Source organism: Scardinius erythrophthalmus, assembly GCF_964197995.2.
Source record: "Scardinius erythrophthalmus genome assembly, chromosome: 8".
In the NCBI taxonomy this organism is placed as follows: Eukaryota; Metazoa; Chordata; class Actinopteri; order Cypriniformes; family Leuciscidae; genus Scardinius; species Scardinius erythrophthalmus.
The window spans coordinates 31343662-31357826 of NC_138228.1; positions in this window are offsets into that span (position 1 = coordinate 31343662).

Consider the following 14165-nt stretch of genomic DNA (forward strand, 5'->3'; position numbering starts at 1 on the left):
TTTGCATGCTTGTTAATGATGTTATGGCACATAAGCTCACCAATTTTCGTGAAGTTCTGAGTTTTTGTTTAGGATTTATAGGCTTTTGAGTGCATTTTGCCACGCCCATTTTCTTTATGACCCAATATACCCATGCGAAAAATGCAAAAGTTCAACTTTTTTTTTATAATTATTGATCTTGAGAGTCCATAGAATTGTCCTAGACTCGTTTGGTTCTGATCGGGCGAAAAACCTAGGACTAGTTCGCAAAAGTAGGTTTTTAACATAATTACGAATATTTAATGAACGGTTTGATTGACAGCAATGGTTCTTGAGGCAAAGTTGTTCAACAAGAGGAGATCTATCAAATGGTATGCATTTTGTGACAATAAGTGTAACACCACGTGATTACAGAGCCATAAAACTCGTTAGCGCCAACTAGTGGCCGATTTCTTTTAAAATTCTTACAGACCTCTAGGGCCATGAGTCGAACATGCCCACCGAGTTTCGTTCCGATAGGCCTCCGTTAACCTTGTCTAATAGGTGCTCAAACTTCATTGGCCGATGGCGGCCATGTTTTTTGAGATACACCAATGTCCTCATAGACATACATGGCACCTTGGACCAAGACACTGCATACCAATTTTCAAGTCAATCGGACTAACGGTCAGGTGGTTATAGCCTGTTTTATGTTTTTTTCATGTTATAGCGCCACCATGTGACCAATCGCCGCGATTTTTTTACCGTGACCTCATATTGACGTCTTACACATGTGTACCAGGTTTGGTTAAAATACCTCTTTTACTTCTGGAGTTATAGCCATTTTAGTAAAATAGGCTCCTCCCACAACGTTAATTTTGCACCCCCTAGCGACCGTGAATCGAAATTTCAACTTTTTTTTGATAATTATTGATATTCAGACTCCAGAGAACAATTCTGCACTGGTTTGGTTCCGATCGGGCAAAAAACCAGGGACTAGTTCGCAAAAGTAGATTTTCGACAAAATTCAAAATGGCGGAAAATCTATCATGGCGGAAATAAAATCGGAGATATACGTTTTGTTCGTCAGGCGTCCAGCTTTCCAATGATATAAGACACTTGAGTCTATGACTTACGGTCTAGGAGTTATGAGCAGTTTCGCGCTTTTGGTTGCTATAGCGCCACCTATGGGCCAATCGGGGTCATAATTTGATAACCTCTCCTCGATTTTTGTACTACCATATGGCAAAGTTTCAAAGCTCTAGCCCTTACGGTTTGGGCTGCACGATGCGTTTTACGGCAGAATAATAATAATAATAATAATTAAAGCTGCAAGCAGCATTTATCGGGGTTCAAGCAGTTAAGGCCTTTAAGGCATTTAAGCACAAAAGCATCAAAAGTTATTAAGATTTATTTAGCAAGCATGTAACCACTGACATAATAGATGGAAAAGACCATTTACAGCCAATACAGGCAATTTGCCATGGGATATATATGGTTTTAAAGCTTTTTAACAGTTATAGCGCCACCTATGCTCCGATCTCCATAGAATTGTTTACTGTGACCTCAAATTGAACCCATACACATGTGTACTGAGTTTGGTGAAGATATCTCATTTACTTCTTGAGTTATAGCCATTTGAGTAAAATAGGCTCCTCCCACAACGATTTGCCACATTCTAGAATTATTTAATATGATTCTAGCATGATTTACTATCATATACCATGTTCCAGAATGATTTATTAGGATTCTAGCATGATTTACCTTGATACACCTCATTTCAGTATTATTTACTATGATTTACAATGTTTCTAGCATGATTAACCACATTACTAGCAAATATGTGAAGTGTCAGTGCAAATGAGGTGATGAACACTGACAAAATATTATTGTGTTATAATAGTTAGTTATATACGTGATTTTTAGTGTGTGTCCAAGTATGAATGCAAAAGCACATGTAAAATATTTCATTATTAAGTAGAATGGCCAGCAGAGGGCAGTAGAAGACCACTTATTGGCTCACTTTCACTTTAAACCAGTTTTCTGCACTAAAGCAAACCAGTTTTTCCATGTTAACTCAATGCATGCTTACACACACACACACACACACACACACACACACACACACACACACACACACACACACACACACACACACACACACACACACACACACACACAAACACACACACACACACACACACACACACACACAAACACACACACACACACACACACATACACACACAGCATAGTTAACCGTGATTTACCATGATATACCACGTTCTAGTATTATTTACCAGGAGATAAACGACAATCTAGTATTATTTACTTTGATTTACCATGTTTCTAGCCTGATTTATCACATTACTAGCAATTATTTGAAGTGTCAGTGCAAATAAAGTGATTAACACTGACAAAATATGATTGTGTTATAATAGTTATTGCTATATAAGTGATTTTTTTTGTGTGTATTCAAGTATGAATGCAAGCACATGTTGAAATATTTCATTAATAAGTAGAATGGCCAGCAGAGGGCAGTAGAAGACCACTTATTGGCTCACTTTCACTTTAAACCAGTTTTCTGCACTAAAGCAAACCAGTTTATCTATGTTAACTCAATGCATGCTTACACACACACACACACACACACACACACACACACACACACACACACACACACACACACACACACACACACACACACACACACAGAGCATAGTTAACCATGATTTACCATGATTTACCACATTACTAGCAATTATTTGAAGTGTCAGTGCAAATAAAGTGATTAACACTGACAAAATATGATTGTGTTATAATAGTTATTGCTATATAAGTGATTTTTAGTGTGTATTCAAGTATAAATGCAAGCACATGTGGAAAAATTTAATTAATAAGTAGAATGGCCAGCAGAGGGCAGTAGAAGACCACTTATTGGCTCACTTTCACTTTAAACCTCATGATTTTGACCAGTTTTCTGCACTAAAGCAAACCAGTGTTTCCATGTTAACTCAATAATGCATAATTGCTACATATGCTACACACAATAATGCTACACACACACACACACACACACACACACACACACACACACACACACACACAAATGTTTCAGTGATATTGGTGTCACATTCACCTTCATCACATTCACCTTCTGTCTTCATCACATTCACCATCTGTCGTCATCACCTGCACCTGCTCCTCATCACCCTCCTCATCATCACCTGCTCCTCATCATCATAACCGTCACCTGTTGTCCTTGTCTTGATCTGTGTATTTAAGTTCCCCTCTCATCCATTATCATTGTCGGTTATTGTTTGTGCACTAGCACTCTGTTATGTTTGTTTTCATGTTGGAAAATAAAACCTTTGTTATATTTGTACCACACACACACACACACACACACACACACACACACACACACACACACACACACACCATCATTTATCATGATTTACCATGGCTGATACCAATACCAATATGAGAAAATGACTATTTTAAACAGCAGGGGGCAGTAAAATACCACTTATTGGCTTAACATGCCATTAAATCATATCATTTTCACCTTTTTAACTGTTATAGAGGCAAATTTTGTCCGATCTGTCTGAAAATTTTCATGCTTGTTCAGGGTGATATTTCACACGTTCTGACTTGTTTTTAAGAAGGTCTGAGCATTGATTAAAGAGATATAGGCTTTCGGGGACACTTGGTAAAGGCCAGATTTTGAAGTGAACCTATTATAGCTATCCAAATGAAGTAGTTCAACTTTTTCTGACAATTATTGATCTAGTGAGTCCAGAGAATTGTATTGCACTAGTTTTGAACATTATGATATGAAAATTATATGATCAGACATGGAAAAGACCATTTACAGCCAATACAGGCAGTTTACCATAGGAAATATATGGTTTTAAAGCTTTTTAACAGTTATAGCGCCAACTATTGTCCAATCTCCATAAAATTTTGCAAGCTTGTTTGTGATGTTATGACACATATGCTCACCAATTTTTGTGAAGTTCTGAGTTTTCATTTAGGATTTATAGGCTTTTGAGTGTATTTTGCCACACCCATTTTATAAATGACCCTATTACAGCCATACAAATACAAAAGTTCAACTTTTTTTTGATAATTATTGATCTAGAGAGTCCATAGAATTGTCCTAGACTGGTCTGGTTCCGATCGGGCAAAAAACCAGGGACTAGTTCGCAAAAGTAGGTTTTTAACATATTCATGAATATTTAATGAACGGTTTGATTGACAGCAATGGTTCTAGAGGCAAAGTTGTTCAGCATGAGCAGATCTATCAAATGATATGCATTTTGTGACAATATATCTAACACCACGTGATTACAGAGCCATAAAACTCGTTAGCGCCAACTAGTGGCCGATTTCTTTCAAAATTCTTACAGACCTCTAGGGCCATGAGTCGAACATGCCCACCGAGTTTCGTTCCGATCGGCCTCCGTTAACCTTGTCTAATAGGTGCTCAACTTCATTGGCCAATGGCGGCCATGTTTTTTGAGATACACCAATGTCCTCATAGACATACATGGCACCTTGGACCAAGACACTGCATACCAATTTTCAAGTCAATCGGACTAACGGTCAGGTGGTTATAGCCTGTTTTATGTTTTTTTCATGTTATAGCGCCACCATGTGGCCAATCGCCGCGATTTTTTTACCGTGTCCTCAGATTGACCTCTTACATATGTGTACCAAGTTTGTTGAAAATACCTCATTTACTTCTGGAGTTATAGCCATTTTAGTAAAATAGGCTCCGCCCACAACGTTAATTTTGCGCCCCCTAGCGACCCTGAATCGAAATTTCAACTTTTTTTCGATAATTATTGATCTTCAGTCTCCAGAGAACAATTCTGCACTGGTTTGGTTCCGATCGAGCAAAAAACCAGGGACTAGTTCGCAAAAGTAGGTTTTCGACAAAATTCAAAATGGCGGAAAATCTATCATGACGGAAATGAAATCGGAGATATACGTTTTGTTCGTCAGACGACCAGCTTTCCAATGATATAAGACACTTGTGTCTACGACATACGGTCCAGGAGTTATGACCACTTTCGCGCTTTTGGTTGTTATAGCGCCACCTATGGGCCAATCGAGGTCATAATTTGATAACCTCTCCTCGATTTTTGTACTACCATCTGGCAAAGTTTCAAAGCTCTAGCCCTTACGGTTTGGGCTGCACGATGCGTTTTACGGCAGAATAATAATAATAATTAAAGCTGCAAGCAGCATTTATCGGGGTTCAAGCAGTTAAGGCCTTTAAGCACAAAAGCATCAAAAGTGATTAAGTTTTATTTAGCAAGCATGTAACTACTGACACAATAGATGGAAAAGACCATTTACAGGAAATACCATAGGAAATATATGGTTTTAAAGCTTTTTAGCAGTTATAGCGCCACCTATGGTCCGATCTCCATAAAAATTGGCATGCTTGTTAATGATGTTATGTCACATATGCTCACCAATTTTTGTGAAGTTCTGAGTTTTCATTTAGGATTTATAGGCTTTTTAGTGTTTTTTTGCCACGCCCCTTTTCTAAATGACCCTATTACAGCCATCTACATGCAAAAGTTCAACTTTTTTTTGATAATTATTGATCTAGAATGTCCAGAGAATTGTCCTAGACTGGTCTGGTTTCGATCGGGCGAAAAACCTAGGACTAGTTTGCAAAAGTATGTTTTTAACATAATTACGAATATTTAATAAACGGTTTAATTGACAGCATTAGTTCTTGAGGCAAAGTTGTTCAGCATGAGCAGATCTATCAGATGATATGCATTTTGTGACGATAAGTGTAACACCACGTGATTACAGAGCCATAAAACTCGTTAGCGCCAACTAGTGGCCGATTTCTTTCAAAACTCTTACAGACCTCTAGGGCCATGAGTCGAACATGCCCATCGAGTTTCGTTCCGATCGGCCTCCGTTAACCTTGTCTAATAGGTGCTCAAATTTCATTGGTCGATGGCGGCCATGTTTTTCGAGATACGCCAATGTCCTCATAGACATACATGGCACCTTGGACCAAGACACTGCATACCAATTTTCAAGTCAATCGGACTAACGGTCACGTGGTCATAGCCGTTTTCATGTTTTTTTCATGTTATAGCGCCACCTAGTGATCAATCGTCGCGATTTTTTTACTGTGACCCCAGATTGAACTCATACACATGTGCACTAAGTTTGGTGAAGATATCTAATTTCATTCTCGAGTTATAGCCATTTTAGTAAAATAGGCTCCTCCCACAACATTAATTTATCACCCCCTGGCGATCAGGAATCGAAATTTCGACTTTTTTTCGATAATTATTGATATTCAGACTCCAGAGAACATTTCTGCACTGTTTTGGATCCAATTGGACAAAAAACCTAGGACTAGTTCGCAAAAGTAGGATTTTAACTAAATTCAAAATGGCGGACAATTTGCATACAGGAAATTAAATCGGAGATATACGTTTTGACCTTCAGGTTTCCAGCTTTCCAGTGATATAAGACACTTGAGTCTACGTCATACGGTCTAGGAGTTATGAGCAGTTTCGCGCTTTTGGTTGCTATAGCGCCACCTATGGGCCAATTGGGGTCATATTCTCTGAACCTCTCCTCGATTTTTGTACTACCATCTGGCAAAGTTTCAAAGCTCCAGCTCTTACGGTTTGGGCTGCACGATGAGTTTTACGGCAGAAGAAAAATAATAATAATAATAATAATAATAATAATAATAATAATAAAAATCAGTACAATTACAATAGGGTTTCAGCACTTCGTGCTTGAACCCCTAATTAAAGCTGCAAGCAGCATTTATCGGGGTTCAAGCAGTTAAGGCCTTTAAGGCATTTAAGCACAAAAGCATCAAAAGTTATTAAGATTTATTTAGCAAGCATGTAACCACTGACATAATAGATGGAAAAGACCATTTACAGCCAATACAGGCAATTTGCCATGGGATATATATGGTTTTAAAGCTTTTTAACAGTTATAGCGCCACCTATGCTCCGATCTCCATAGAATTGTTTACTGTGACCTCAAATTGAACCCATACACATGTGTACTGAGTTTGGTGAAGATATCTCATTTACTTCTTGAGTTATAGCCATTTGAGTAAAATAGGCTCCTCCCACAACGATTTGCCACATTCTAGAATTATTTAATATGATTCTAGCATGATTTACTATCATATACCATGTTCCAGAATGATTTATTAGGATTCTAGCATGATTTACCTTGATACACCTCATTTCAGTATTATTTACTATGATTTACAATGTTTCTAGCATGATTAACCACATTACTAGCAAATATGTGAAGTGTCAGTGCAAATGAGGTGATGAACACTGACAAAATATTATTGTGTTATAATAGTTATATACGTGATTTTTAGTGTGTGTCCAAGTATGAATGCAAAAGCACATGTAAAATATTTCATTATTAAGTAGAATGGCCAGCAGAGGGCAGTAGAAGACCACTTATTGGCTCACTTTCACTTTAAACCAGTTTTCTGCACTAAAGCAAACCAGTTTTTCCATGTTAACTCAATGCATGCTTACACACACACACACACACACACACACACACACACACACACACACACACACACACACACACAAACACACACACACACACACACACACACACACAAACACACACACACACACACACACATACACACACAGCATAGTACACTTCGTGCTTGAACCCCTAATAATAAAAATCAGCACAATTACAATAGGGTTTCAGCACTTCGTGCTTGAACCCCTAATAATAATAAACAGAGCAATTCCAAGAGGGTCCTCACACCATCGGTGCTCGGGCCCTAATTAAAGCTGCAAGCAGCATTTATCGGGGTTCAAGCATTTAAAGCCTTTAAGCACATAAGCATTTAAGACATTGAGTTTTATTTGGAAAGCTTTTAACCACTGAAATAATAGATGGAAAAGACCATTTACAGCCAAAACAGGCAATTTACCATAGGAAATATATGGTTTTCAAAGCTTTTTAACAGTTATAGCGCCACCTATTGTCCGATCTTCATGAAATTTTACGTGCTTGTTTAGAATGTTATGGCACATATGCTCACCAATTTTTGTGAAGTTCTGAGTTTTCGTTTAGGATTTATAGGCTTTTGAGTGCATTTTGCCACGCCCATTTTCTTTATGACCCAATGTACCAATGCGAAAAATGCTAAAGTTCAACTTTTTTTTGATAATTATTTATCTAGAGAGTCCATAGAATTGTCCTAGACTTGTTTGGTTCCGATCGGGCGAAAAACCTAGGACTAGTTCGCAAAAGTAGGTTTTTAACATAATTACGAATATTTAATGAACGGTTTGATTGACAGCAATGGTTCTTGAGGCAAAGTTGTTCATCATGAGCAGATCTATCAAATGATATGCATTTTGTGACAATAAGTGTAACACCACGTGATTACAGAGCCATTAAACTCATTAGCGCCAACTAGTGGCCGATTTCTTTCAAAATTCTTACCGACCTCTAGGGGCTTGAGTCGAACATGCCCACTGAGTTTCGTTCTGATTGGCCTCCGTTAACCTTGTCTAATAGGTGCTCAAACTTCATTGGCCGATGGCGGCCATGTTTTTCGAGATACACCAATGTCCTCATAGACATACATGGCACCTTGGACCAAGACACTGCATACCAATTTTCAAGTCAATCGGACAAACGGTCAGGTGGTTATAGCCTGTTTTATGTTTTTTTAATGTTATAGCGCCACCATGTGGCTAATCACCGCGATTTCTTTACTGTGACCTTAGATTGACCTCTTACACAAGTGTACCAAGTTTGGTGAAGATAACTCATTTACTTCTGGAGTTATAGCCATTTTAGTAAAACTAGCTCCGCCTCCTTCGAACGTTTTGGCGCCCCTTAGCGACCGTGAATCAAAATTTAAACATTTTTTTAATAATTATTGATATACAGACTCCAGAGAACATTTCTGCACTTGTTTGGTTCCGATCGGACAAAAAACCTAGGACTAGTTCGCAAAAGTAGGTTTTGGACAAAATCCAAAATGGCGGAAAATTTGCATACCGGAAAGGAAATCCTTGAGGCCTTTTTTGTTCGGCTTGAGCCAAGGATTCCAATGATATAAGACACTTGAGTCTGTGACAAAGGGTTGGTGAGATTTAAGCAAAAATATGCCATTTTTTTGGTTTTTGCACTGTAGCGCCACCTATTGGCCAATCTGGCTCATATTTTGATAACCTCTCCTCGATTTTTGTACTACCATATGGCAAAGTTTCAAGTCTCTAGCCCTTACGGTTTGGGCTGCACGATGCGTTTTACGGCAGAAGAAAAATAATAATAATAAAAATCCTTACAATTACAATAGGGTTTCAGCACTTCGTGCTTGAACCCCTAATAATAAACAGAGCAATTCCAAGAGGGTCCTCACACCATCGGTGCTCGGGCCCTAATAATAAATATAGCTGCGAGCAGCGATTACGGGCCCAAGCCGGTGGCACCGCAACCCCGGTGCCTTTAGTTACCTAAAGGCACCGGGGTGGCGGTACCGCCGGCTTTGGCCCTTCATCACTGCTCGCAGCTATATTTATATATATATATATAAAAGACCAAAAATATTACTTGACTTACCTTATTCTGATTTTATGATACACTCAAAATATTCCACAACAAATCCTTTAAATTTAATGTAAAAATAAAAATGAAAGAAAGCAGTGTTGGGCTCACGTAACCCTCTTGTTTCAACATTTGCGATGTATTTGGATGCTAAACTATTCTTTATTATAGGCTTTGTTCTTCACTCATGTTCCAATATCGATGGAAAAAATCATCCTCTTCACAAGCGCAAAAATGTGCTTGGAAACATCACAGTGGAGCGGTGCTTACTGTGAATGTATGAATTGTACTACTGACTATTTAGAGCAGTGTAATTTTTATATGTTAGGTTGACTATTTTATTATTATATTTTATGAAGGCTATAATGAACAGGCTGCGATGTCAAGATTACAATGCTGTAATGTGTGTGTGTGTGTGTGTGTGTGTGTGTGTGTGTGTGTGTGTGTGTGTGTGTGTGTTCATGTTTTTCTATCCCGGTGGGGACTTCAACCTGAATGCACACCGACTCATGGGGACTCGTGTCACAGTGGGGACCTAAATAGAGGTCCCCATGGGTAAACAAGCTTATAAATCATACAGAATGAGTTTTTTTGGAAATGTAAAAATGCAGAAAGTTTTCTGGGATAGGTAGGTTTAGGGCTAGGGTTAGTGTGAGGAGATAGAATATACAGTTTGTACAGTATAAAACCATTAAGTCTATGGAGAGTCCCAACAAAGATAGTAAACCGTGTGTGTGTGTGTGTGGCGTGGGTGCGATTGAAAAAACAACAACATACTCCGTCATTATACAGGACGACATTCAAACTGCAAAGTGTTAACTTATATTTGTGTACAGTTGCAATAAAACACAACATTGTGCTTTTGTAAAATAATTTCAAGCAATCCTCCCCCCAAAAGGTGCTAATTTTAAAATTAAACTAAAATGCTCATATTAGCTATTTAAAACGGTGCACATCCACGGTGAGGAACGAGCAGAACAGAGTGAACGTTTTTCAGTTAATTCCTACTTCTATAGGAATTCATTTGAAACGCTCGCTCAACCACTATCAATGTCAGTGCGGACTAACATATTTTACTTTCGTTTTTAAGTTGGCAATTCAAAAGCCCCCAGCGATGTCACACGCCGATTAATCGGTGGGAAAATATCCTCAGACACATACCTAATAAATGTATATTTAAATACATTATTGGCCTAGCTGGTAAAAAGTTTTGTATATTATTTTGATGTCCTTTTGGACACAAGAGGGCAGTATAGCCCTATGTCTGCTTTTTTGTTTAACCAAATAGCACTAAATAGCCTGTTTTTAACTTTTTCATTCTTCTTGAATTGCAAAAACAGAATAAAATGGGTTTAGTTGTGATATTTGTTTACTTTTATATAGAAATAAATGGTATATAATTACATTTTTAGAAGATTTTTAGTGTTTCCTTTTTGGACATTACTTTAATCCCTCGCCATAGCAAAACCGTTTAAGATATTTATTATCCATTCACAATTTAGCATATGTAATGTATTTTCATCATGTTGAAAAAGTTTGGTGGGAATAAAATAAATAGTTTAAGAGGAGTGGCTAAAAATTCAGAGGCTGATTTAGCAAAAAAAATCCACATTCAGACCAAAATATCTGACTTCCTGATGGCTGGAGCTAATGAATGTAAATTAGAAAGTTGTCCGGCTTGATGAGAACAATATACAAACAATTTTTTTTTTACTGTAGTTAAAACTAACCCCCCCACTTTTGTCAAAAGCATGTTGAAAGTGACACTTCCTGCTGCCAGTTGGTGGCGCTATAACTTTGACTCACAATAGCTACATCCATCTGATCAGCCTCTTACCACGAACACACTGCTGAAGTTTCATCAAGATCAGTTAATGTATGCAGAAGTTATTCCACTTCGTGTTTCTCTTTTCTCGCCATAAATTCGATTCCTCGCCACGGCCAAACCGTTCGAGATATCAAAAATCCGTCCGCAATTTAGCATCCTCAAAGTCTTGACTACATGCTGACTGAGTTTGGAGGTGATTGAATAAATTCTCTAGGAGGAGTACATCACATTCCACAGCAAGCGTTTTCCAAACAACCCATAATAGCCGACTTCCTGTTGGGCTGGCGTGAAACTTGACAGAGGGAAAGTTGTTCGGCCCGATGACATCTATATGTGTACCGAGTTTCATATTAATTCATGCAAGCGTGTTTGATATATGGACCAAGTTTTCAGACCCCGTTCAAGGGGGCGCTGTTGAGCCCCCCTGCCACGCCCGTTTCTGAAACTTTTCACATGTCTACTGGCTAATAAGTGTTATGTGTCTGTCGAGTTTCATCCAATTTCAAGCATGCTAAGAGTCTCAAACGCATCCGAAAAGAATATTAAAGTTTGATGCGTTGCCACGGCAACAGTATCTAAGATATCAATAATCCTTTCACAGGTCTACATCTGCCGTGTGTTTACATTATACACATAAAGTTTGAAGCAAATCTGCTAAAAATAAGAGGGTGATTTCAAAGCATTTTGAAAGTAACACACTTCCTGCTGCCAGTTGGTGGCGCTATAACTTTGACTCACAATAGTCACATCCATGTGACCGGCCTCTTACCACGAACACACTGCTGAAGTTTCATCAAGATCAGTCAATGTATGCAGAAGTTATAACACATTTCCTGTTTCTCTTTTCTCGCCATAAATTCGTTTCCTCGCCACGGCCAAACCGTTCGAGATATCAAAAATCCGTCCGCAATTTAGCATCCTCAATGTCTTGACTTCATGCACACCGAGTTTCGAGGGGATTGAATGAATTCTCTAGGAGGAGTATTTCAAATTCCAGAGCGTACGTTTTTCAAACAACCCATAATAGCTGACTTCCTGTTGGGCGGAGCTAATAACATAGAGTGCGGAAGTTGTTCAGCCTGATGAGCTCTATATGTGTACTGAGTTTCAAACTAATACGTTCTTGTATGTGTCCAAGATTTCAGATTGCATTCTAGGTGGCGCTGTTGAGCACCCCTGCCACGCCCGGGTACCAGCTTCAGCTCGGCCCTAATGGCCGCGGGTTCTGACCTGTGTGCAAAGTTTCATGAGTTTTCGAGCATGTTAAAGGCCCCAAAAGCCCCCGAACCCTTGAAGAACAATAATAATAATAATAATAATAATCCTAACGAAAACAATAGGGCCTTCGCCCTTTCAGGGCTTGGGCCCTAATTAAAGCTGCAAGCAGCGATGAAAGGGCCCTCGCACCCGTGCCATCAACACTCGGTGGTTTTAGGAAGACAGAGCATGGTTGGGAAATGTACATTTAAGGAGGTATATATAGTAAGAGTATGTCAAAGTCAGTTACAAAATGTTTTGTATAATGGTGATAATAGCATGCTTCATGACTCAGCTAAGTGTTGCTAGCATGTTTAGTCTGTTTCTAGCATGCTCAGTACACAATAATTATGTGGTTAGTACTGCATTACTGTGTTAACCATGTCAGTTTCTGTTGCCAGTAGGTGGCGTTATGACTATAACTGAATATGAGCATGGATGTGTGTTCAGGACAGAACTCTTATCAAACGTGTGAAGTTTGGTGCAAATTGGACATTGCCTTCTTGAGTAACAACAAAGTCATGTTTCATTGAATTAGCATTCTTTAGCACTTAGCTAAGCATTGTTAGCATGTTTTAACATGTTTCTAGCATGTTTAGAACTCAATGGCATTTTTAACCATTGAACGTCTAGAACGGCATCAACGTGTTAAACATGTCACTTCCTGTTGCCAGTAGGTGGCGCTATTACTAGAACTGAACATTCTCATGCAGATGTGTTCAGGCCATGACTCTTATCAAAAGTGTGAAGTTTGGGGCAGATTGGACATTCCATGCCTGAGTTACAGCAAATTCCTATTTAATTGCAATAATAGCATGCTTTAGCACTTAGCTAAGAGTTTGCTAGCATGTTTTAGCATGTTTCTAGTATGTTGTTAGCATGTTTAACACTTGCTGGCACTTTTTTTATATGTTATTAGGAGTCCATAACAGTGTTAACATGTCACTTCCTGTTGCCAGCAGGTGGCGCTATGACTGTAACTGAATATAAGCATGGTCATGTGTTCAGGACAGAACGCTTATCAAAAGTGTGAAGTTTGACGCAGATTGGACATTCCATGCCTGAGTTACAGCAAATTCATATTTAATTGCAGTAATATCATTCTTTAGCACTTAGCTAAGTGTTTGCTAGTATGTTTTAACATGTCTCTAGTATGTTGGTAGGATGTTTAGCACCTACTGGCATTTTTTTATATGTTATTAGGAGTCAAGAACAGTGTTAAACGTCACTTCCTGTTGCCAGCAGGTGGCGCTATGACTATAACTAAATATGAGCATGGACATGTGTTCAAGAGATAACTCTTATCAAACGTGTGAAGTTTGGGGTAGATTGTACATTGCCTTCTTGAGTAACAACAAAGTCCTGTTTCATTGAATTAGCATGCTTTAACACTTAGCTAAGTATTGCTAGCATGTTTTAATATGTTTCTAGCATGTTTAGAACTCAATGGCATTTTTAACATGTTGCTAGAACGGCATCAACGTGTTAAACATGTCACTTCCTG